The sequence below is a fragment of the Meriones unguiculatus genome, chromosome 10 (assembly GCF_030254825.1).
Source record: "Meriones unguiculatus strain TT.TT164.6M chromosome 10, Bangor_MerUng_6.1, whole genome shotgun sequence".
Classification (NCBI taxonomy): Eukaryota; Metazoa; Chordata; class Mammalia; order Rodentia; family Muridae; genus Meriones; species Meriones unguiculatus.
This window is the reverse complement of record NC_083358.1, coordinates 19610031-19635105: the sequence shown is the minus strand read 5'-3', so window position 1 is coordinate 19635105 and position 25075 is coordinate 19610031. Positions and strand designations below refer to the sequence as shown.

Sequence of the window (25075 nt, the reverse complement as noted above, 5' to 3'; positions counted from 1 at the left end):
TATTATCTCAGCACTCAAGAGGTTGAGGCAAAAAGGAACATGAGCTTGAGGACAGCCTGGCTACAGAGTGAGACTTGTCCCAATAAGAAACAAATGAACTAGAGCTAAGTGTAGCAATAATATTAAGAGTACTATTAGATACTGCCCTAAATATTTGTGTGGGTCTACTTAATTGTCATGACAGTAGGTGAGGAAGCTGAAATTCAGTTGCTTGGACACATGAGCTAGTAAGTAGCTCTAAAACACATACTCTCCATTGTCACTCTGCCTTGGCTGTTTGACAAGACAACTTCAACAAAGGTGAGGTGGTGCAAGTTAAAAACTATGTGAAGGCTGGCAAGCAACTTCTGCTGAGTTTTGTCTGTACTGTTACGTGGGCTTATTCTCTGCACATTCCACGCATCCCTTGTTTGTATTCAACTGCCTAAAATGGGAAAACTTGAGTCAAAATGCCACCTTCACCCATGTCGCCCCTTGCGTTGACAGAATGACAGAAAGCACTTCTTGAGATTCACATCTGTCTGCAACCATGTCAATGCCAGCATCTAGCCTCTTACCCTTGCAGGTTCCCAGCCTGGCCTTGCTCTAGCCTGCCACTGGCTGTGACATCCTACTGCTAGGGGGTCTGTTATCCTTTTCTTTCCCTTGGCTCCCCTCCAGCTCCACTCCAACCAGCACTGGTTCATGCCATTCCTCTCATTATCGTAGTGAGACATCCCTCCATCTCTCATACTCCCCATAACCGCTGCCTTCTACCTGCTAGGACAGACTTACAGCTAGGAACTGATAGCCTTCAAAAGTACTGTTCTTTAGGCGGATCATCTTAGCTGGACTTAGTTGGGGCAGCTGATCTCTGTTCTAATTTATTGGTGAACTCATGTCCTTGTCTGGGGCTTCAGGTGAGACAAGTAGGATAAAACCAGACACCCTCCCCCTCCACACACACACATCTCTCTTTCTCCCTCCATGTGGTTTCTTACCTTAAGAAAGGCTAGATATGTTTTTGGTTTGTTTGCTTGCTTGCTTGTTCTTAATGTTGCTAGAGGGCTTTTCAACAAGCAGGTGGAGAAAATAAAGTCTAACAAAAAAAAATCATTTTCCACTCATGTGCCCATCCTGCCTGCTCAGTAAAGCCCCATTGGCTGAAGCAAGTCACACGGCCAAGTCCAGACAACATGAAAGGGGATTATGCAGTCACATGGACATAAAGAAATGTGATCTTATCAGGTCACTTCTGCAACAAGATCTTAATCTAAGTCCACCCAGGATTGTTCCAGAAGACATTTGAGTGATGGTGCCTCCCACCCAGTGTCACATTTATACTACCTGCCATTGACAAAACTCGTTGATAGCCAGGGCTCTCTCTAGTGCGATTTTCTTCATACTAAACTTTTTATAAACCTCTTCTCAAGAATCCTATGCTCTTGCCCCTCTCCGTATTCATAGTCTCTTCCTATTTCCATAGGTGGGAGCTCTGCTGTGCCGCTATTTCAAATCAAGAAACACTATTCTACCAAATTCAATCTCCAGTACCATCTCTCATCATTTCATTTCTGCTATTGGTGTCATTTTACAAGCCTTATTTTTCCAAGGAGGTTTTTATGCCCTAAAACATATATATATATACTCGAGATATAAATACTTTGTAGGCTGAATTGACTGGAGTTTACAGTGGAAGGAATTTGCCTCAGTGTTTATTTGTGAATTCCTTGTGTGAGCTGAAGTGGTCTCGCTCTGAATTTTATGAGTAAAGCATCAGATTCTGGAGTGTGCAGAGCTGACCACGGCGTATTGAAGTATGTATCTTTGCAATATCGGAAGATGAAAACAAATCCTGTTTTCTGGAAGGAAGAAAATAAGAGATGTGGTACAAAATGAGGGAGGTCTGAGTGATACAAATTGTATCACAAAAACTCATGAAATAAGCACTATCTAGATAATTTGGTCTTTGGGATACCCACTAGTCTGCATGGTAAGGAATTATTGAGTTGTGAGCAAAATTCCCCAGTGCAAAAATTGTTTTGAAAGGGGGGGGTGTAAAGTTATGCCCTCAGTTAAATTTTGCATATCCAGATGACATTCGTTCCCATGTTTATGGCTTAGTTATGACATGTCAGGCACTATGGTGGCACTATGGCGGTTGACAGAGAGGCGTCCCAGCTGCTATTGTGCTCACAGCCTTGGACATGTGAATTTTCTGACAGTGCGGACTTTGTGAGCCTATAGGAAGGGACCCTAGAGGTGAGATTTGGAGGGCTGCCAGTGGACATAGCATCCAAACAGAGACGGAGAAAGAGAACAAAGGTGAGTCAGCCTGAGGCTCTGTGTCACACACAGATGTTTACGGCAATGTGGGGACACCTTGGGTGATCAGAGGGAGTATTTTGTGTAGGTAAGAAATGAGAGAAAGCATCCTGAGTTCCAGACACTGATCATTGCCTAGTGTGGCCAGAGCTCTGAGAAGGGGCCAAGAGAAATGAGATAAAGGCAGGGTCAGGAGCCTGGGCACCGAGAGCCTTGCTGGCCATGTCATCTAAGGGCTGACCTAGAACAAAAACAAACACAATTGTGAAATATGTGGCAGTTGTCTTGGGGGTAGGGGGAAGGAGTCTTATTTTTTGTTTGTTTGTTTGTACCCTTGTGGGAAATGCAGCTTGGTTTTGAAGCCATGTGAATCTGTCGAGTTATCCACAGGCAAGTCCCTATTGCTGTGTGTGTGTGTGTGTGTGTGTGTGTGTGCGTGTGTGTGTGTGTGTGCGTGTGTGTGTTCATGTTACACAATTCTTGGGAAGTTTAAAGTAGAAACGGCAACATGCAGAACAGTACCTGAGCTGGTGTAACGGGGTGGGGAGGGTTTGGGAATCACATCTGAAAGACCTCATTTCACTGGAGGTATTGTTCTGGCAGGACAAACATAAGCTAAACCCAGGGAAATTGAAAATAGATTGCTTTAAGTAGGAGACTGCTTTTGAATGTTCAGCCCATCACCCCTTCTGGGCACATATATCACGGCTTCATCCCTGGTGACACTGTGGCTCTCCTTTGGGGTAACCTTGGCCCTAAGATGACCAGTCCCCTTCACTCACCCACGCCACACAAAGGGTTGAGCTCATTTCGGTGTCATCTGATATTTCAGTGGCCCATCTGGTCACCAAGCACCTAGTTCCCTGGGACATGGAATTAGGCCATCTCAAGGGAACACCCAGGGCAAAAGTCTTCAGAATCTTTTCTTCCTGAGTTCGGGGGTTTAATGTATTTTGATTGGAGGTGTCCAAGCTGGCCACTGAATTATTAAAATATCAGAACCATACAGAAGTTTAGACTCACCGGGAATGACAGAGAACACAGGGACCAGCCAAGACTGGGAGGAGATATCCACTTGATTCATCTATTTTGAAGCTTCTCTGATGGCTTTGAGCTCTGGGTATGAGCAAGGGTCTCAGCTCGGCAACACATGTCAAACTTGAGACCCTGGGCTCTGATGCATCAGAAAAGCTCCTGACCCTGGAACCCCCTGCAAATTTGACATTCATATTCTACCCCTGTACACTGGACATACTTGCAATCAAGTCTGTATGCCCTGTGCCTAACAGGGGATTTCAGACTGTTTTCTTATTACTAAATGGGGAGGTATTAACAACACAATGCAGAAATTAAAAAAAAAATAAAGGCAGAGGGTGAGGAGTGGGAGAAGAAAAGAAAAGACAGCCGCCTGCCCTTTTCTTCTTGGTATTATTATTTGTGACAAAGCCCTCGGTCCATTTTTCTTCATAATTTGCAAGACCCCTAATGGGAACAGCACCTCCCAATTACCATGGCTGCCAAAGGCTAATTTGGTTACCCTCCAGATCCACAGTAGCAAAACTGTGTCGAGCCTTTGTCGATATTTGCATACTATACATACCAGGAATGTAAAACAGCTGCCTGGCCCCTTTCCCCCTATCATGGCAATTATGGGTCATTAGCTTGAGACCCCCCCCTTCTTGTTCTTGCCTTCCAGGGTCTGGTGGGTAGTGGTAGGCAGCTGACAGATTTGCAGAGACAAGAAATGAGAAAGCCGAGCTGAGCTGCGTTGTCTATTTGTTAAGAGTCAGGGGCTAAGGAACTGCCACTCGAATTACAGGAGCATAGCCCTGTGCCTTTACATCTTGATTACTTCTCCTCCTCCTCCTCCTCCTCCTCCTCCTCCTTCTCCCCCCTCCTCTTCCTCCTCTTCCTTCTTTCTTACATTCCTCACCCTGCTTCACCCTGCCTCCCAGTCTTCAACTGGGGAAGGCTTATAGAGAGTCCATCCCCAGCCCTGCACATGTCTATGTGAACAAATTTATCCTGGAACCTCTAGGTTAGGTGTGTGCCAGCATGTGGCACTATGAGGGGGCATCCTTCTTAAGATCAGCCTTTAGATGACCCCCTCCATATTGATCCGCAGAGATGTCCCACGTTAAATTTTCTCATTGAATCTTACCCCTCAGAAGGAGGGGCTGGTGGGTGTGGCTGGGGAGAAGAAAAGCATAAGAAGGGCCTTATCCAGGAAGCCCTTTCTTTTGCCACAGAGAGTTGTGTCTTACAGTAGTTAATGGGAAGTTATGGTTTTGAATATAATTTTTCCCCTTCAAGCTGCTAATTTTATTGACAATATGGATAGATTGAAAGACCCAAAGCTTTTGTGTTGTTTTGTTAAAGCAAATAAGTGAGGCACAGATGTAAATTACATCTCCAGGTTCACATTTGAGGTTTGCAAATAATACTGAGCTAATGGTTATTGCGAAGGAAAATAGCACAGGGATCGATATTCTATACGGTGCTAGGCGATGCCTCTCTCTCTTTTAATCACCTCATTGCAGAAATGGCATTGAAATTTGAAATCTCATTTTCTCCATTTGTACAAATTGAACATAAATCACTATGAGTGAGGGGAGGTGGCAGGCAGCTTCACTCTTTGTGGGATTGCATTACTAATTAGTGTAGGACTAAAGCCCTTGCTCAGCCTGGAAAGAGGCTCCTTGAGACCACTGGCCAAACAGGAGGTGCTCTGGGAAGCTGGGGGGGGGGTCTTGCTAATGGGGGAGTTGGCCCTATTAAAAAAAAAAGTCAGGCAATGGGCGGAAGCATCTCAGACTACCACGTGGTTTCTGCATCACGTCTGCACTGGGATACTGGTGTCCCACAATCCCCTTGGGTTTCAGGGAGCTTGGGATGCAGAAGACATCATTATTTCCAATGAGAAACAGGTGAGATACTATCTTCTAAGCCTTGGCTTTTGTCTGTAGTTGCAGTGGTCTGAACTGGGGTACCAGAGGATACGCAGTCCTTCTTTGCATGGACACTGCTCAAATCAGCCCCACCCCACCTCCTGTCCTTCAACACCATTTTTAACACCTTTCCCTTTGACCTTCCTCGTCATCGTTTCTCCTTATATATGCTTACACCAAGCGACCCTTCCAGCCCTAAACAAAGCAATAGGTGTTTACAAAGGATATTCCAGCATGGCAAAGGACCTCTAGTGTCGTACCCACTTCAGCTGCATTCTCTTAGGCTGCTCAAATGTTCCCTGCAATGGAGTTGATTGACTGGCTCTGGAGTTATCATGGGAAAAGAGCTTAAGACCCTTTTTCTCCTTCCTTGGGCTGAAACATCCCGGTGCCATACATTTCTTGCCTGGGAAGCCATGGGAACATAGGCCTGGTTCTATCGACAACTAATGGATGGTATCTAGGCCTCTAGGGCTACTGTGGCCAACGAGATGGCTAAGCCTGTACGTTAGGCCATGGGGATCTGATTCAGTCCCCACAATCTATGTAGAAATGCCAGGCATGGCGGCATGTGTTTATAATCCCAGAAAATAGAGGCAGGAGGATTTCTGGGGTTCCCTAGGTAGATGGTGCCTGCAGATTGATAGCCAAGGTTCTTCTCTGACCTCCATATGGGTACACACACACACACACACACACACACACACACACAAGCACACATGGGATGTATAATTTACTAAGTGAAAAGGGAAAGGAAAGGGGCAAAGCTTCAACTCAGCTGGCAGAGCAAGTGTACTTTGGACTTTGTTCCTAAGAATTTGAGAAAGCAGGGGAAAGAGTGTAGACAAGGCCTTGACTCATCCTTGTGGCTGGCCATGTGCACTCTCCTTTGAAGGAAACGGCCTCGTATGGCATGATGAGTGGAGGTTATGTAGTTTGTTAAACTTGATATTCAAGGGCAGGCTGTGTAACCACCTATTGATACATGGATGTGTAAGTCTAATCCCATAAGGGACAGAGTGTGCAAACCCACACGAAAACAGGGGAGTTGAGCTGGATGTCTGTCACAGTATGGACTCAGCAATGGCTGTCAGTGCCCACATGGCCTTATGGAGCCATCTGAAGGCCCGAGGAGGAAACCTTCTCATTTCCAGAGAAGTATGCCTTGAAGAACACCAGCACAACCTGCCTCAGCAAAGCAGAAACCATCACAGTCAAGGCATATATTTACTACCCTCTGCTTGCCTATCCCTTCCCATCCCTGGGGCCAAAGGCGCAAAGTCTCCCAGGGACATAGCCACACCTTGCGAATTTCCCATCCTTCCTCCCATCCTCAACAGTGAGAGGTGGAATTAAAAAACAGGGGAGGTGAGGGAGGAAGCTGGAAATGAGGTTCATTACCAAAGTCCCCATGTCACCCATTTCAGTAGATGAAAGCTGAGAAAACAAAGCTCCTTCCAAACAGTAAGCAGGTGGCAGTCACTAATAGAGACGAAATAAAACCCCGTTAGAAGTCGGCGCCGGCCACATAAAATACTGATAAAGTGAAATGAAAGTTTTGAACAGTCAGTTCAGAGTAAAAAGGTGTTTGAAATAAACCCTTAAAAACATTTCAAATGCTGAAGGGGGAAAAGGGCTGCTTTAGATATTTGAAGCCAGGATGACTTAATCTAGAGAGCAGATGGGAGGGAACTGCCAGTTTGAGGTCCATCTCTGATCCTGGGTTGACCTGAGGCTTTAAGTTCCTCTGCCCCCACTTGCCCAGCTATAAACTGAGGTTACTAGCAGGCGTGTCCTCTCAAGTCCCCAAGGAGGAATAATAGGATAATGTACCCTATGTTATTGATAGAAGATATGTCACTACCATTTCTGTCTTCCACTCTTAGAGGTCAGCCAGGTGTTGTTTCAGAGGTCTTATGGGGGACCCTCCCCACTTAAATGAGTCCATTTATCCATTTTGTATTCTACAGACATGATAGGCAGTAGGTATGTTAGCACTTGAAACATGGTGTCTTCTCCCTCAGGCTGACTAAGGTTTGAGGCGGGAGTCAAAGTACAGTGCTAAGATGAGGAAGCATGCTGTGTCTTGAAGTACAGAGTGGGAAAGGCTTCCGGGAGAAAGCAATGCCTACATTTCATTTCTGGCAGACAGACAGATGGGCTGGGTATGAGGAGTGAGAAGAGCATTCATGCCAAGGGAGCAGCATGCTTGAAGATAAAGGGGGTGCATTTTGACTTCCACCTTTAAGTTTATTCCATGAGTAAGCTCAGGAAGTGTCAGCTAAAGCCAGGTCCTTTGGAGGCCTTTACAACCTTTTCCAGGACTTTACCTGGGGTGTGGCCCGCAACCAGGACCATGAGATGTACATTCGTCTTACAAAAACCCTCTATCACATGGTTTGTCTTATCTGTCCTGGAACTGTTTTTGGTTTTTTTTGTTTGTTTGTTTTTTGTTTTGTTTTGTTTTGTTTTAAGGGAGCCGAGCGATGGGCACACAGGAAAATGCCTAGAAAAAGGTGAGGAAAAAAAAAAAATAGAAATGTATGTGAATGAAAATAAAAGCCAAGACCCTAAATAAATATATGGGAAGTATGGAGCCCTGATTTATGCACATCCGTCAGCTCGGCATTTGTCTGGGATATTGCTTTACTGTGATTTTTGACAGTGCCATCAGTCAATTTTGCCTTAAACGGCGCCACTGGCCAGTTATCGTGCGTTGTCCTGGAGACATGCAACACAGACACGTGCATGCGTGTATATGCACACATCTGTTGACCTCAGAAAGAGGACCTACAGCAGGCCAAAGTAGTGACCACGCCAAAGCCCAACTTGGTTAACCAATAAGTTTTTATCGGGATTTGTAATAGGTGAATGGGTGAAGAGTTGCATGAAAGGGGGCGGGGTGCCTCAAAAGCACCTGCATTGTGGAAAAGCCCAGCCCAGTCCCAATGGTGATTCATGAAAGCTGCAACCCTGAAGCTCTGCACGGCATGCGGGCAGTTCAGCATTCCTAGAATCTCCTCTCAGCCGCTTGGCTGGCCAGTCCCTTCCCCAAGCATTCTGCTTTTTACTCTGTCCAGGAGGGGCCCTTGAGGGTCTGCCAGGTTTCTCTTTTTCCCAGACATGTGACCTCTTGTTTGCCACCCGAGGCTCCTGAGCTCTCCACCCCTCTTGGGAAGGTTCCAGTGAAAACTTCCATGAAGCACAGGTACTCCCTTCCTTCTGCCACCCTCCTGCCAGGGTGTCACGCCAAGGAGTGGGACACGTGCCTTTAGCAATTGGCACTCTCCCGTTAAGTTATGGTGACATCCTCCAGGGCTGACGTGTATCCATTTTTACATCACTGTATTAGAAATAATGAAATTGATATCCTTGACTTTTTCAAGGAATGTGGGATGCTTATGGATGGTGCTTACTTTAGGAATAATCATGCCTCTCAGGGAAGACGTGGCTGTCACCTTCCCTACTGTCTACCTGGGCAGCAGGCTGTGATGGGGTCTTCCAAGTGTAGCATGAACTATGAAAACACGTAGGTCTATGTGGGGAAAAACATTGATCCATTCCAAAAATGTAGGCTAAGCTTCCCTCCACAGAGCATCAAAGAGTCCAACTATTCATACAAGACCATCCTTGTCGGTTGCCATGCAACCTGGACCCAGGATAACTTATTGTATTATTTGTTAATATTTTTAATTCAAAATAAAACCTTCATTTCAGCAGTTATCCTATCCCAAAGTCACTAGTGAATTTTCCACAAATAATTACTGAATTTCCTGCTCTCTCCTAGGTCCAGGAATATGTAACTTATCCAAAATATCTACCGTCACTAACCATTCGCCATGGCAGACAACCACATTAGAAGCATAAGGCAAATTTTACTAACATAATACCAGCCAGCTAACATGAAAAACGAGGGCTTGGGGATTAGCTCACTGGTAAAATGTGTGCTCAGCATGCCCAACGCTCAAAATTCAACCATGAGCACCAGAAAGAGGTGTGTGGGGGGGACAGTGAAAGGGAAAAAAAATCAGTAATTAGTCTTCAGTCTCCCATGGATAGAGAATTCACATAAATCTTACAGAAAGAGGTTTCCTGGACCCCTTTGAAATTCATGACTTTATTTATATTGTTTATGATTTAAAGATGTTCGTGAAAACTTGCATGTATGTGTACTTGGAGGCCAGAAAGGGTGTCTGACGCCCTGCAGGTGGAGTTGCAGATACCATGGCTGGGAGCTGAACCTGGGTTTTCTGCCGAGCAGTAAATGTTCTTCACCACCAGGCCATCTCTCCACCCTCTAGTTATTATTCACTTATCATTTATCATATACATAACATTAAGTTATGTATTTCCCCCAAAATTATATTTTTATTCCAAGTTTTCTTAGTATCTATAAAACAGAGATGATTTGTAGCTAATGTGTCAGCAAACGAGGCAGAAGGAAAACTACAAATAGTTCAAAGCATATTATTTCATCAGTGATGCGAAGGGTTTCAAAATAAAATTTCTTGAAGTTTATGGCCAAAGTGTAACATTTGGGAGTTGTGGCTTTTTCCATATAATGTTGATTTTAAATAATTTTCATTAATATTGAAGGTAAAATTATTAGTTTTGTTTGTGTTCTTGTTAGGGTTTGAACCCAGGGCCTCACACATGCTATGCAGGTCCTCTAGCACCAAGGACTTTTTGCCCCCTTTTGACTTTGCACTTTGAGATAAGGTCTTACTAATCAGCCCAGGCTGGCCTTAAGCCCACTCTGCAGTGCAATCCAGCTTGACATTCTCCTGCCTCAGCTTCCAAAGTAGCTGGGACTACAGGCCTGCACCATCAGGCTTATTTTCAAATTTACGTTTGCTTTGTGTGATGTTGCATGCTTACAATCCCAGCGCTGGGCAGGCTGAGGCAAAAGGATCTGGAGTTTAAGGCTAGCCTGGGCTACATAGCATGGTGCTGCCTCAAAAACAAACCAATTAGCTCCTATAGTGATAATACATACTCAGATTTGGGTGGGTCATGGCTAAATGTTAAAAAGAATCTCACTACCAACTTAAGTACTTCATGGAGCAAAGGTGGGCTTAGAATTTGTTTAGGTTTAAAGACTTCCTCCCCTTAAGTTCAATGTTAGATCAGTTAAAATACAAACTACAGTGTTTTAAATGTCCAGACATTTTTTTTATAAACTTCGGTATTTTGTAATCAAGCTAACACTGAATATTTTTAAAAGATGATGACCATCTCATCTCTCCTGTCTATTCCTCAGGGGAGATTTTAAAAGATTTTCGACCTTAAAAAGAAAAAACAAAACGAAACAAAACAAAAAACTACTTTGTAAACCACCCTGAAGCCCTGCCTTGAGTTTCTCTTGCCAACTTGTAAATTTGGCCCGTGTTTTATTCACCAGTTATATCTATATATTTAATCAGTATCTCCAAAGAATCTTGTGTTCAAAATAACCTTTAAAATGTCTAGATGGTTACAATTTTTAAAGTAATAAAGATCCAAACCAGGGACATGATGAGATTCATCCCTACAATAGAACAGGAGAAAACTAAACAAATTGAGTTTTCACAGTTCAAAACATTTTATAAGATTTGGGGTTCTGATTTATAACTGCTCCTTGGAATGACCAGGGGGAAGAATCTTTGCCTGTTTGTATGTCTGTGTGAGGACATCGGATCACCTGGAAATGGAGTCACAGACAGTTGTGAGCTGCCATGTGGGTACTGGGAATTGAGCCCAGGTCCTCTGGAAGAGCAGCCATCCCTCCAGGCTCTAGGGGGAAGAATTTTAGATGATTCTTTTTTGATCTCAATACAGTTATATTCTTGTTGGTTGGAACAAAGGTGGCTTGGGGCTTGAGACCACCTGTAATTTAGAGACAGTTTGCTGGAAGAGGTTTCCTAAAACCCAAACCAAACAACAAAAACGCCCTGCAAAGTGCTTAGAAGGTAAAACAAGAGAATATTAGAAAATAGTGGAAATAGCCAGCTGAGCTTCTGTTTAATACTCAGAAGGCTATGGCTTTGACCACAGCACAGGTAAAGGGAAAGTTAGGGAATATTTTAGCAAAAGCATTTGCATATTTGCATGTGGAAATACAGAGTTGAGGCATGCTCTGGTAAAACTTGCTTTAAATTTGTGACATTTTCAGTAACCTTGAAAGTATTTTCTCTATTTAAAATATTATTACAATTTATAGTAGGGCTTCGCTGAAGATGTTTACATTTTTAAACAATGAAATACTTTAGTACTTTTCTGTCTAATAATTCTTCAAAAGCTTTAAAAAGATAACTTTGAAGAATACATCCAATTTCACAAAACAAAAAGATTAAAAAATAAATCCATATTAAGATACACTTTTTAGGAAAAGCCCATGGCACAATAATATTAGATATGGCTATTGCTAAAAAAATTAAAATATATGAATACATCCTGAACACCATTGTTCCATTAGTGGTGTTATTTCATAGATAAATGATTTAGCAAACTATTTTTATTTTACTTCCATGGACCCAGATGTATATTATATTTGTTTAGTAGAAAGAATTTTCATTTTTGAAAATAACTTTAAAATAGAATTATAAGCCCATCAACAAAGTCCATATATTGTTGAATAAGTTAATATTTTATATTACATAATTTTGTTATTTCTAGCAGCCCCCGATACTTTAGAAGCACGCCTTGCTTTAGGTGAAAAGTGATGTGGCCTCCTTGATAGCACAACTGAAACCCGAGGAATAGTCAACAAGAGACACAAAATAAAGAGCAAAGAACACTGTGCAGGACAGGCAGAGAGAGGGAGGAAGACAGGGCGGGGAGCCCCAAGAAGCAGTAATGGCAAATGGCCCAATACCCTCAAAAAAGAGGGTCCTGCGGGGGGGAATCGCCTCTTCCTCCCAGTCTGAAAGACCTACTCTGTGAAAAAGAGAGACAGTATTATCCATTTTGTCAGCCGTTATTGTCCATTTTTTCTGTTCACCCGTTCACCTGTCAGCCATTCACAGAATGACTTCATCAGTGCTCCCAGGCACGTGATTAGGCTCTGCAGGTGTGCAAAAGGGGCACTAACACTCTGCACAGTCTAGTTCCAGGGCTGGACAAGGGAGCCAACAGTGGTGATGGAGGTGGGCTAGAGGGCTGGAGATTGAGAAAGAGCCTGGGCATGTGGGAGTGCCAGGAGAGCCCGCTCAGGGAGGGCCATCCGGGCTCTCTAACTGGATCGAATTGACCCTGACAATGGGTGTCACTGAGTGACTTCTCCTTTCTGTCTCCTCTTCTTCTTCCTCCCAGCCCAGAGTCATGATGTCACAATTCAAGTCCCCGCTCCTTAGTCTTACTGAGTATATTTTATTTTTGCATTTATTTTGTGGAATGTGGGAGGAAGAACATGTCAATGTCGTAACATACTGTAGACTTCGGAGGACCACCAGCAGGAGTCTGTTCTCACCTTCTACTGTGTAGGTCCCGGGGATCGAACCAGGGACGTTGTACCTCATAGAAAGCACCTTCGTCTGCTGAGTTGTCTCGGTGGCTCTCGTCTTGCTATTTTTCACAGTAAAAAAAAGCAGCAAGGCAGACCCTTGCTATGGTTTTCAGCTTTCGTCTCGTTCCTGTCTGGCCTCGGTGTCCTGGAAAGTCTTACGGGGCCCAGTAGCTGTTTCCGATGCCAGGTTTCTTGTGTGTTGTTTCTATATAGAGAAACAAATCCAATTCAAGCAAATAATGCTGTCATCGGGATCTTGTGCAGGCATCGGAGGGGAGGCAGCCAGGCCAATGGAGCGCTCTGTTTGAAATATCTTGCAATCTTTAGAAACATTTGTTTTTATTCACAAGTGTTCATTTGATGTTTCCCTGACCCACACAGCTTCCCAATGGGCTTAAGCCCCCATTTGTTAAAGAAACAGATGGAGAAACTGGTGCAGCTAATGTTTGTTTTAGTGTTTAAGACAGCTTAGCGTGAGATGGGAGTTTGGATATTGCAAGGAGCAGCACACTATTTTTAGCAGGCAAGTAAGAGAGAGGATCATGGGATCCATATGTCAGTGGCAATACTAGAAGTGGGATCCTCCACTTTTACTGCGGCCGCATTTGACTTAAATAAGACGAGCCAAAGCAAGCCAGGTGATGCGCTCCTAAGGCAGATCTTGCCACCTGCTGCTGGTACCCACAAATCTACATGTTTTTTTTTTTTTTTTCTCATCTCATCCTTCAGATGGAAGTGACTACACAGTTAGCAGAGCTACATCCTTCCAGCTGTCCCCCAGTACTAGTCTGGTTCTTACAGAAAAAAAAAAAAATGCTTGCACCAAGTGTTCATGTAATGAGGAGTTTGATAATGAAACTGTAGTCAGTATAGGAGTAAAGGGAACTGACAGGCGGGGGTGGGGTACCTCAGAACACAGACATGGGCTGTGAGAGGCAGTCTTAGATGCCAGCCTCCCTCAAGAGGATCATCCTCCACAGCAGGGTGGGGATGGATGGAGGTTACCGGTAGAGGCAGTGGGACAAAGAGAATAACAGCCTCTGACTCGGGCATGTCTGAGCTTCCCAACCTAACACACTGTTTCTGCTATTGGTAGCCCAAGTGGAAATAGTACCCTATCAGTGTGGCAGAGCTTTGGGTAGCAAACCTGAAGCTTGGTGGCTCCATCTTAATGTCCAGTACAAGCCCGGTCTTAGGAAAAAGAATTTCCTAGTTCCTCCAAGTCCTCTAACCACGACAACACATTGCGCTGCTGTGGGTGAGACAGTTCAAGAGGTACATTTTGCAGGGGAGCCTTCAGAGATGGACCTTTGCTCCCTTTTAAAAAAGAGCTCTCCAAACTGAGAAGTAGAAACCTGGGGTTGTGTCCCATTTGTCTGTAGGACCTGTTTTATTTTCTCTGTTCGTTTCTCAAATGAGGAAATGGTTATTTAAACCCCCAATTCAGGTCTCTAAGTCAAAACCAAAGACTCTTAGAAGGGTTGAGTTGCTTATATAGGTGAATGTCTGTGCCAGACTCAGGGATAAGAACCTAAAACACGAGAGCTCTGAGTCCGTTGAGCATCCCATTGACGGTATCAGAAGAAGGGTAACTTCTCACCAAGGAGCAAGCTACTACCCGTGTTTAACACAGCAGTCCTTTTCTATGTCCCTAAATGCCTTAGAGTCTTCCAGGCCAAGACTAAGATTAAAGATACAGACTCTACTGTTTTTTTCTTCTCCACTTCCCCAGGGGATAAGAATAGAGATAGTCTCGTGTCCCTTATGTGAAGGCCTTCCAAAAGGGATTGCTAGAAATATTTTCATCCTATAATTCCTGTTGACTTAGTTCCAAGAGTATCATGTCCTCAAAGGGTCATGAACTCTCACTTCCCTGCCATTATCCAAGTCCATTGAAAGTGCAGAGAAAGATTCTCTGAGGACCAAGATAAAGGAGGCTTACAGATATCTGGGAAGCAGCGGACAGTTTTGCTTGCATTAACACATGTAGCATAGAAACAGCCCCCTGGTCTAACTCTTTGCCTATTATTTGAACTTTCATGGAGCACTATAATGGTGACCAGCTATGCCTCAGAAAGATGCATTTCTGCTCCACTTGCTATCTTGTGAAAACACCTCTAAAAAAGGAAACACCACACCAGTTGCAAACCCAAAGAGCAATCAAGATTCCTGTTAATTGTTGCCTGTGGTAACATGTCTTGTTACAGGGTTTTCTTTAATGAATTCCTTAATAGATGTCATTAGATATTAAGTGTTACATTGCTTCATCTAGGGAAAAATACTGAAGGAAACTACCATTAAAAAAAAAATGCTATTCTGAGCCAGGCCTGTATTCTGTCCTGTGTAATCATACTGGAGTCTTCTCAATCTTGGACATAACAGTTTCTTTGGCTTTTGAGAGCATGGGTCTCTTAAGAGGCAAGCCAAGAGTAGGTCTTCCTCCAAGGGAGGAGGCAGAAGACTCTGAGTTCTGAGAAAGGCACCAGGCCCTAGAAGAAACATGTAACCACAGAGATAAACAGATAAACCGTCTCTGCTTGTCGGCACCCCTTGCAGGGAATTAAACTCACCACTTCCACGTTAATGACTCTTGTATATTTAATTTCCTGGGTGCCACCTCTGAAAACGTGTCTGTGAAGGGAGGAATGTTGCTCTGCGGAGATGTCTTCTTGAGTGAATGCACGTGAGTTTGTACCTGTCACAACATGATTCTGGAAACTCATTTAGAACTGTAATTTTGGGGAAGGGGGAACCATGGGAATGGTACTGTGTGGGGCTCTCGCTGTTTGCTTGATGTCACTTGTCCTAGTAGGAACTGCTTGCTTCTCAGCACTAATTATTAATATAAAATTTGCTGGATGAAGCACTCGTGGTGTGCTTTCTGCTGGACTCAATGTGAGCCACTGTAGATCATCCCTTAAATGAACCATACCCAAATGCAAAGGCGGGTGTAGGCCAACCAAGCAAGAGACATAGCTGCTTATTATAGAGATAGCACAGTCTTACCTCAGTACAATGGAGGTTGCTGTGATGACGGAGCAGCCGGGATCCACGGGAGACATGAAACGATCAAATTTCCCTTCAAAGTGCCCCATCCCCACCCAGAACTTTTAACGTGAGTCTTAGGTCTCACCTTGGACCTTGTGGATAAGAATTGGTATCACATACTCTCAGGGTAATGGATACACACGCTAAGTGTAGAAGATAAGGCTTCCAGGGAGCCAGTTCTTCAACTTCGATGCACACCGGGAGCAGCTGTGCTGGAGACATGAACAAAAATCACAGTGCTCAAGATTTGCCCCATCCCAGCATAGCTGGAATCCCAAAAGTTAGATTAGGGATGGGGATACTGTCAAAAGCCCTGAGGGCTTTCAATGGCCCATGAATCCTGAAAACTTCTACCCAGAAACCCGGAGCTCATGGTTTATTTAAAGACCTCGGAGAACCGGAGAATCCAAACGTTCTGATCTTTCCAACAGATCTGAGGCCACGGTGTAGCTACAAGTCCTACACCACCCTGGATACCTCCCCTTGGCAATGCTGTTGGCTTTCCCTGTGCACTTCCACCTACCTCTGAACATACTCAGCCATCCAAGGGACCCTTGCACAGCCCTTGCCGGCCCGCTGTTCTCTGTTGTAGCAGTTCCCCAGTAGCTTCCTTGTCGTTTGGTTCCTACCCCCCTGGCTCACAGGCAAGGACAACCTTTTTCAAGGACTTTCTTATCTGGCCAAGGAGTGGGGCTGGGTGATGGGAAAGAGGGGGCGGGCGGGGCGGGGGGAGTTTGCTCTCTATCCTTAAGCACTCAAGCAATGGTCCACAGATAAGGACCTCACCAGTTCTTTGGGTTTAAAGAGCCCTTTCTTTCTTACCTCCATGTTGGGGTTTAAAGAGGCCTTTCTTTCTTACCTCCGTGTGGCTGCTGTCAATTACTTTCTAACATACCAAAACATAGCTCCTTATTTCTTTCCCCTCCCCTCTAGGTGACCAATCTGGAAAGAATACTGCTGTCAAGGGCCTGTCGATAAGTCTTAACTGACCAAGTTAAAAGCTGTGGCTTTGTAGTCAGGGCATTTTTGACAGATATTTTTATCTTTTGCCCTCCTTCTCCTGTCTCTCATAATTTTTGTAATGCTTTTCATTATTGTGTACATCATGGCAATGAATAAGGACTACTTTTTCTACTCTCCTTGCAACTAAATAGAAGCATACAAACACGTCTGACCAGTAGTTCTGAGGGAGCTTTCTTGAGCTGCGTATACCACTGTCCCTTGTTTCTTCCCTTCTTGCTGCTTGGAATGCAGGGGCAGCCATTTTAGACCATGACAATAGGGGTGCCTTAAGAGTATGGAAGAGGCTAGAACTTTTGAGATTCAGGATGTGCAAAATCACGAATCAAGTTTCTATTCTGGAAACTGGACTTGTTTGGGCCTGAAATCTAATCCTTGATGATTTTTCCAGAACCCCAAATTTTATTCCCCTTGCTGTTTGTATGTTTGCATGTTTGTTTATTTTGTTTTCCAAATTACAATGCTGAAATGAGAAACATGAGGCTCAGCATAGAGGGAACCATACCAAGGAACACCAGGACCACCCCACACGATGACGAGGGAAAGGGGCCTGCCATTCAGACGCAGAAGGAAAGCACCGAAGACATCTCATTCCTCAGGGTCCAAATTCAGTGCTTGCCTTTCTTCCACTGAGGGACACATTGTTTAGCTCCGTATCCTGGGCTTCCGACTGTTTTATCATAGCACAGGCCAGAGAGATGGTGAGCAGCTAGCTATTCGGAGTGAAAGCCAGAGCGCTTTCTCTGTGATCCTAAGAATTGGGACTCTTCATGTTCTTCTCTGCCCCGAGCTGAGGAGGTAGCCAAGACCAACTGCAGTGGATCAAGTGAAATGCTGGCCCTCTTGGGTGCATTCACACCCAGCCCGGCCTGCTCTGTAATCATAACACTGCCTGCTCCTGCCCAGCTTCCACAGCCCCATTATGTCTCTTACCCAACAGCCCTGCCTACCAAGGAACCTAAACAAATCATCTTAGTAGTGGCCTTTCAGGGATTAGGGACTCAGAAGCAAATAAACTTTCCTATCTGGACAAAGGAAAGATAAGGAAAGATGGAAACTAGGGGCAAGCCTAGGACTGAGTTGGACCCCCAAGCTCCTTCCTCACTGTGACCAAGCCTCAGCACAGCTGTGACATTAGAGCCATCGTTTGAGGCCCAAAGATAATTCTTCAGATCAAAGCAGCCTCGTCTTTAGGCAATTAGAGTAAAATTGAAGCTCTCCTCCAAAAGAAACACATGCTCTTGTTGTGTTTTCCCCTCCCCCACCCCTGTCTTATTTGATTCTTTATGAACAAATTGGTTTTCAGGGCTATAGCAGGAACGGATTGGAAGCTTAAATCCTCACTCTCTGCCCCTGGGTAGACTCATGGGGGTGAACATGTTACATCTGAGAGCTGACTTCTTTTTCTTCTTCTTCTTTTTCTTTAAATTGATATCCAAGAATAAAAGAGGACGGTAGGCAAAGCTGATCAGGGTGAATAAAGTCTCCTTTTAAGCGGAAACCACCCCTCCCCCTACCTTCCCTCCAGAAAAGCCAGACTGTAATTGCTTGCAATCACTCCGCACAAATTGTCTGCTCGTGTTTGCTTTTTAATTTTGTATAATCTGGTCCATTTCGCTCTCTCTGCCTTTGAGCTTAACCTTCCTCTTTCTCCCTTCCTCTTATTCAGAGTCTCTCTCTCTCTCTTTCCCTCTCTCTTCTCTACTCTTTCCCTTTTCCCCTTTCTCTTGTCTTCTCCCTTCTTCCTTCAATTCCTCAAGACTGTTTTTAAATTATTACTAATTTCCAATGGTATTTGATGCCTTTTCCTGAGCAAAGGCACTTTGCAAAGGTTGTAAAAAACAACCACAGGTATACTGAATGGAATGGATCTAGCCTGCATCATCTTAAATGTTCATTTCCATGCCCAAAGTAATTCAATACATTAATACTGTTTCTTGAGGTGTAGTACATATTTTAATAAATAAATGACTGACCCCAGAGTAAGCAAAAATGAATTAGAACCATAGGATGATTGCTCAGAGTGACAAAGTACCATTTCCTAGAGGGTGCTCAGTAAGTGCATGGTTCCCAGCATCCTCCCTGGCTGTGACCGCTCTCTTAGCCATGATGCTGGTCTGATGTGATGTCTATTCCATCTATGTCTTGGTAGATGTTGGTCGTAGGTGCCACAGTGGAAAGAGAAGCTCACCAAGAGGATAAGCCTTCATTTTCCAAAGGAGCAGCAGGGTTCAGCCTTGGGCGGGGGGGTTGGGAGGAAGAGGACCCTGAGGAGCTCAGTACAGTTACTTTTGTTCAATCATTTGGCAGCATTAACTGAAGCTGGAAAGGTTCCAGCTACCAAATTTATCTTGTCCAAGAGAACAGACAACACACACATGTCAGTCCCTTTTGAGCATACCTACCCATTTCAAAAATAAGAACTCCAGGTTTGCCAGGAGTGTTGTAGGACCAAGGTCCGGCCAGGGACAAGCTCTCATGTAGTACCAAGTGCAGACTTCCCTGGGAGACAACATTTCTTTAAGGTTCCATCTCAAACCAGTTTCTCAGCCTCTACTGATTAACTCAAACATGGCAAAGGCTTTGCAGACACATTTCACTCAAAGCCAGACACAAAGGCTTCACTTTACCTATCACTTCTGGCTCCCTTGGTTATTGCCCTGTGTCTCTCTCTCTCACAGGAGGGCTGATGAATGTAAGGGTGGAGCACCAGCTGAAGTTCTGTACTTTCCGACAATGTGAAAGAATGGGGGCATAAGGGAGTAAGGGGAGCCTGAGGTAGAAGCAAGCCTAGAGGAGAAAATCCCCAGCTGGCAAAGAATAAAAATGAAAGGAAGTTGAGATGGAGAATGTTCATTGTCTACCTGAAAGAATCCAGAATCACCTTGGATAGAAGCATTCAGGTTCACCGGCGAGGGATCATCTATACTGAGGTTAGCCTCCGGAAAAGTTTATAAGGGATTACCTCAATTACGTTCACTGCTAAAGAAAGACCCATTGCTCTAGTTTACTTTCCTCTTGCTGTGATGACCCAAATGCAACTTGGGGAGGAATGAGTTTGTCTCAGGCTTACACTTCCGGGTCACAATGCCTCACTGAGGGAAGTGCGGGAAGGAACTCAAGCAGGGACCATGAAGGAACTGGAGAAATTGTTATTTATTGGTTCATTCGCCAACTGACTTAGCTAGCTTTCTTACATAGTCAAAGCCGGTTTTCTTAGATCGTCAAGACGGTGCTGCCAGGTCACTGGACCCTCCCACATCAACCATCAATCAAGACAGTTCCTCACAGACATGGCCACAGGCCAGACTGATCTGGGCAATCCCTCAATTGAGATTCCCACAGATGATTCTGGCCTATGTCACACTAACACCTGAAGCTAGCTAGAACACTTACCTTAACTGTGTGTGGGGGGGGGCATTCCTCAGTAAAATAGGTGGGACTTGACTCAGTGCTGTGTCTTGTTTCTCTGAGCAGCACAGGTTGTTTTCCTCAGAGAGAGGAGCTGGGTACCCCGAGAAAGCACTTCTGGGAGCTAGAGGAATGAGGCTCAGTTAGAGTCAAGTCTTGCTTCTGATCTGTGCTGGCTGTTCCCAGCACACTTGACATCTCTGGTCTTCTGTTTCTGTCTCTGTAAAATCTGGCTGACTGACCTTCCTGTGGGGTTGCTTCCAACTGTAGAATTCTTGACGTGTTTTGGGTGTTCAGAAGACGTCAGTCAGGAAACAACTAGGGAAGCAGGAGGTCTGAGCACAGACGTCCCTACGTATCTACAGCATCAGTTATTCACAGCTGACTGTGATCCAAAGAAATTAAATTAAAAATGCAGAAATTATCTACATGTTTTTAGTTTGCTGTGCTCTATGGAGAGAATGAAATGTTACACCATCTTGCCGTGTTCTACCAGCACTATGAATTCTCCTTTTGTGCAGAGTATCCAGGCAGTATATGCTGTTAACCCGTTCATCATTTTGTTGCCATCTGGGGCATCAGCTTGACTGCTGTGGTATTGCAATACTTGTGTTCAGTTAAACCTCATGTTACTTAATTATGGCTCCAAAGGACAAGTAGTAAGTAATGCTAGCAACTTTGTTATGGTTCTATTTTAGTTACTCTGTTAATTATTGAGTGTGTCCAATTTTTTAACTAAGTTTTATAGCAGGGGTGCATGCCTAAGAACTAAAGCCTTGATGGCATGTTGAAGGTTTGCTAGTATTTGCAGACCTCCACTGCAGCTAGTAGAATATCTCTACTGTGGGTAAGAAGGTGACTACTGTATTCTGGGATAAGTAGCTTGTTACAAGCATTCAGCTTTGCCCAACTGTGGGAGGAACTGGGGGGGTAAGGTACGGAATGACCGTCGAAGAATCACAGAGAAGCCCCTGTCCCCTGTGGGCCTCACTCTCTACAGGGGGCAGGGGGATAGTGAATGCCCGGAGAAGAGTCAACACCAACCTACACAGTTTCAGCTAGAAAAGGAATTCTTTCTGTTTGTTTTAGGAAACTAATACTGTTCTGACATCAAAGACATGCAAAGACAATCCAAAGGCAGGGCAAGGGCAGGTGTGCAGGTGTGCAGGTGTGCAGGGCAAGCGCAGGTGGCACAGAGGAAGTGCAGGTGGCACTGGGGGAGTGTGGGTGGTAGTCCTGATGAAACCCCATCACCACAAAAAATGAATCACATGCTTTGACCAAAAAATTGATTCCACTACTCCAAGATGGGTTACATACTTAAGGAACAACCAATGTAATCTACTATATTATAGAATTGAAAAACAGTCACATTTTCTTACAATTGCGGCAAAAAGTCTTTTGGCAGAATTTAGTATCTATACATGATCTTTAAAAGGAATTCATAAAAAGTTACATTTAAAACTTCCTCAACTTTATAAACAGCATTTGCAGAAGCCTATATAATGCTAAACACAGAGTTCTCAAAGTCCTAGTTCATATACTAAGGAGGGAAGAAAAGAAAGAAGGAGAGGAGGGGGAGAGAAAAGATGAAGGGAGAAAATAAGTGAGAATAAGAGAAGAAAGAATAAAGAGAGAAAACAGATGGAGATGGAGAAAGGGGAATAAGAGAGGGAAGAAAGGAGAAGAAAGATGTGGGTAAGGAGAGGAAGGAATGAAAGGAATTGGAGAGATGGGGAAGAAATGGAAGGAGGAAGGGTGTTGACAGCACAGAAGTTCTGGGAACTTCCAAATATGATAGCAATAAAACAAAGTCACTGAAAACAAGAAAAACATAAAAAAATATATTTCTATGTGATGCCAATGGAAACTGAAATTAAAAACACGCTGTCATTTATGATATCTAAAAACAAGAAATACTTGACTGCCAATCTACCAAGATATGTACAGGACTTGCTCCCTGAAAAGCACAAAATGCTAATGGAAGAACTCAGAGGTGCTCTGAGGACAAGATGCAGATGTCAGATGGTAAGACCATCTAAAAAAAGATGTCAGCTCCCCTGAGAGTAGCAGGTAAGCTTGAGGTAATTCCTATTAAAATCCCAGCAAGTTATTTTGGTTTGTTGCAAATTCAAGCAATGCTATTCTAAAATGCACATAGAAAGACAAAGAACAACTATAGTGATGTTGAGAAAGGAGAACAGACTGCATCTAAAGACTTCTTACAGAGCTGTGGCAATCACTACTGTGAGCTATCGTCATACAGATTGATGCAGAAGAATAGAGACCCCAGAAATAGACCTACATGAATATTTCCAAATGATTTTTGACAGAGCTATAAAATGGAGGAGAGCCAGAGTTGTGGCCAGTGTTGCTGGTACAGTTGGGAACCCTTCAGTAAACAAAAACAAAACTCAACCAAAGTCCATGTTACATAGAAAATAAACTCCAAGTTCATTACAGAGTTAAAATACAAGCCATAGGACTTAACATTTTTAGAAAAAGACCCTTGTTGTAGATGATGATTAATATTTATTATTGATTTATCTTCTGGTAATGCTGCTGTTAATCCTCAGCAGCTGTATAACCAAATCACCACACAGAGACTGGGTTTTTAGTTAACCTAGGACACAATGCTGGGCAATATTTACTCCCTCCTAAACCTCCAAGCCCTCAGTTTCCTAACATTTAGATTTCCCACAATATACTTGCTTTTTGTGAAATCTTAGGTCTGGTTCATGCTTCACGTCCTCCAAGATCTCTCCTCCATCTCTGCCCTCCTAGCTCCTTTCTTTACTGTCATGGTACAAACAGATCCTTCAGGATCTCCAGCTAAGCAGTGATTTCTTAGACAAAACCAAACGTATGATTTGTTTTTTTTTTTAAGGAAAAAAAATGCTGAATTAGGGCTAGAGAGCTGGTTCAGCATTTATGAGTCCTTACTACTCTTGCAGAAGACCTGAGTTTGGTTCTCAGCACCCATGCTGGGTGGCTCACAACCACCTGTAACTCCATCTTCTGGAAATCTGACACCCTTTTCTGGCCTCTGCTGGTGCCTGCACAGATGGTGATATTCATTCACATAAACTCACACACATATACTTAAAAATATCTTTAAAGTTCTAAATTGGACTTCAACAAAATCAAGCATTATTTTACAAAAAGTTTTAATGGAGCAGTGAAGAGACCACCTGCAGATTGGACGAAAATACTTGCAAACCCACATGCTCAGCAGAGGACTGGTGCCTAGACTACAGAATTCTTCAGGACAGCTCGGCAGTCCTGAAGCAATCCAGCTGCAAAAATAGGCAAATGAATGAACAGACATCCACCAAAGCTGGGGTACAAATGTCAAGTAAGCATGTAGGAATAGGTTCAATGTCATTAGCTGTTCAGAAAATACAAATTCGACCTATGAAGAGCTGTTCTTACACACATGTTAGGATGGATAAAATATGAAATTTGTGGCAATACTGAATTCTGGCAAGAATGCAGAGAAGCCAAGTTGGAATTTGCTGGTAGGATTGCAAAGTGATACAGGAGGTCTTAAGAAAGAAAATCACGTGATTAAATTTACAGTGGTGTTACCTCCCAGTTGGTCCATCCTAAACTGAAGATAACAGTCATCTGGATAAGGTTGCATATGTTTGTCATCTCAGCACCAAAAGGCTGAGAAGGGATGACTTGGGAGTTCAAGGTCAACGTAGGCTATATAAGACCTTGTTTTACAACAAGAAGAAAACAAATTTTTAAAAAGAAAGGTAGCAGGAAGAAGAGAAAGAAAATTGCATACTTTAAAGATGTAGTTAGGGATTTGGGGGGAGGGAACTACAGGGGAGGATACAAAGTGAATAAAGTATAATTACTAAAAATTAAAAAAATAAATTCAGAAATCACACACACACACACACACACACACACACACACACACAAAAGATGTATTTAGTACAGGCAATCTATTTGATACAGCTGACCTCCTGAGTGTCTTAGTACAAAGTGTGTGGAAGAATGTGACTTACCCCTAGGAGATTGACAAGGGATTCAGTCTTACCTCTACTTGCCATCAATACACAAGTGTATAAAACTACATCACTAGTACAAGAAAAGTCCATTTCCACTGAATGTGTACTGCTTTTTAGCTCCATTGTGAAGTTGAAAAATCACAAGTTGAACCACTGTAAGTCCCCTCCATGTAGCTCGTCCTAGAAGGCTGTCATCTGTCATGTTTATGGCCCTGCCCCTGCCTCTGCTCCCTTTGTCCTCAGCAACCAATGGCCACAATTGGTGTGGGCGTAGGGAGTGGGCAGGAAGAGCCACATCAGTCTATCTATTATCGTCATGGAGGGAAACATGGCAGACATGGTGCTGGAGAGGTAGCTGAGAGTTCTACATCCAGGCAGCAGGAAGAGAGTGAGACACTGGGCTTGGTTTGAACATCTGAAACCTCAGTCTATCCCCAGTGACACACTTCCTCCAACAAATCCACACCTACACCAACAAGGCCATACCTCCTTATGGTGGCACTATCTGTGGTCATATGGAGGCCATTTTCAACAGTTAAGATCACTGGTTGCTCTTTCAAAGGACTAGGGTTCAATTCCCAGCACACTGACATGGCAGCTCATGACCATCTGCAACTCCAGTTTCAGAGGATCTGACACACTGTCACACACATACAAGCAGGCAGAACACCAACATATATAGAATTAATAATAGATCTTTTTTTTTTAAGAGGAGACAAGGAAATGTCCCCTGTTGGCAGAGTTTGTAATATACAAGCAGAAATTATTCAGGCATCATTATAAACCAAAGGCCAGAAAACACGGCAAACAACTGAGTTCAAACACTCTTCAGCTAGGTT

At 43.8% G+C, this 25075-nt stretch overlaps 1 long non-coding RNA gene across 1 annotated transcript in view; it reads left to right on the top strand.

Moving 5' to 3' along the window:
- Window positions 1–25075, top strand: part of LOC132656818 (uncharacterized) — a 225116-nt gene that overhangs the window by 14471 nt on the left and 185570 nt on the right. The window lies entirely within an intron of this gene.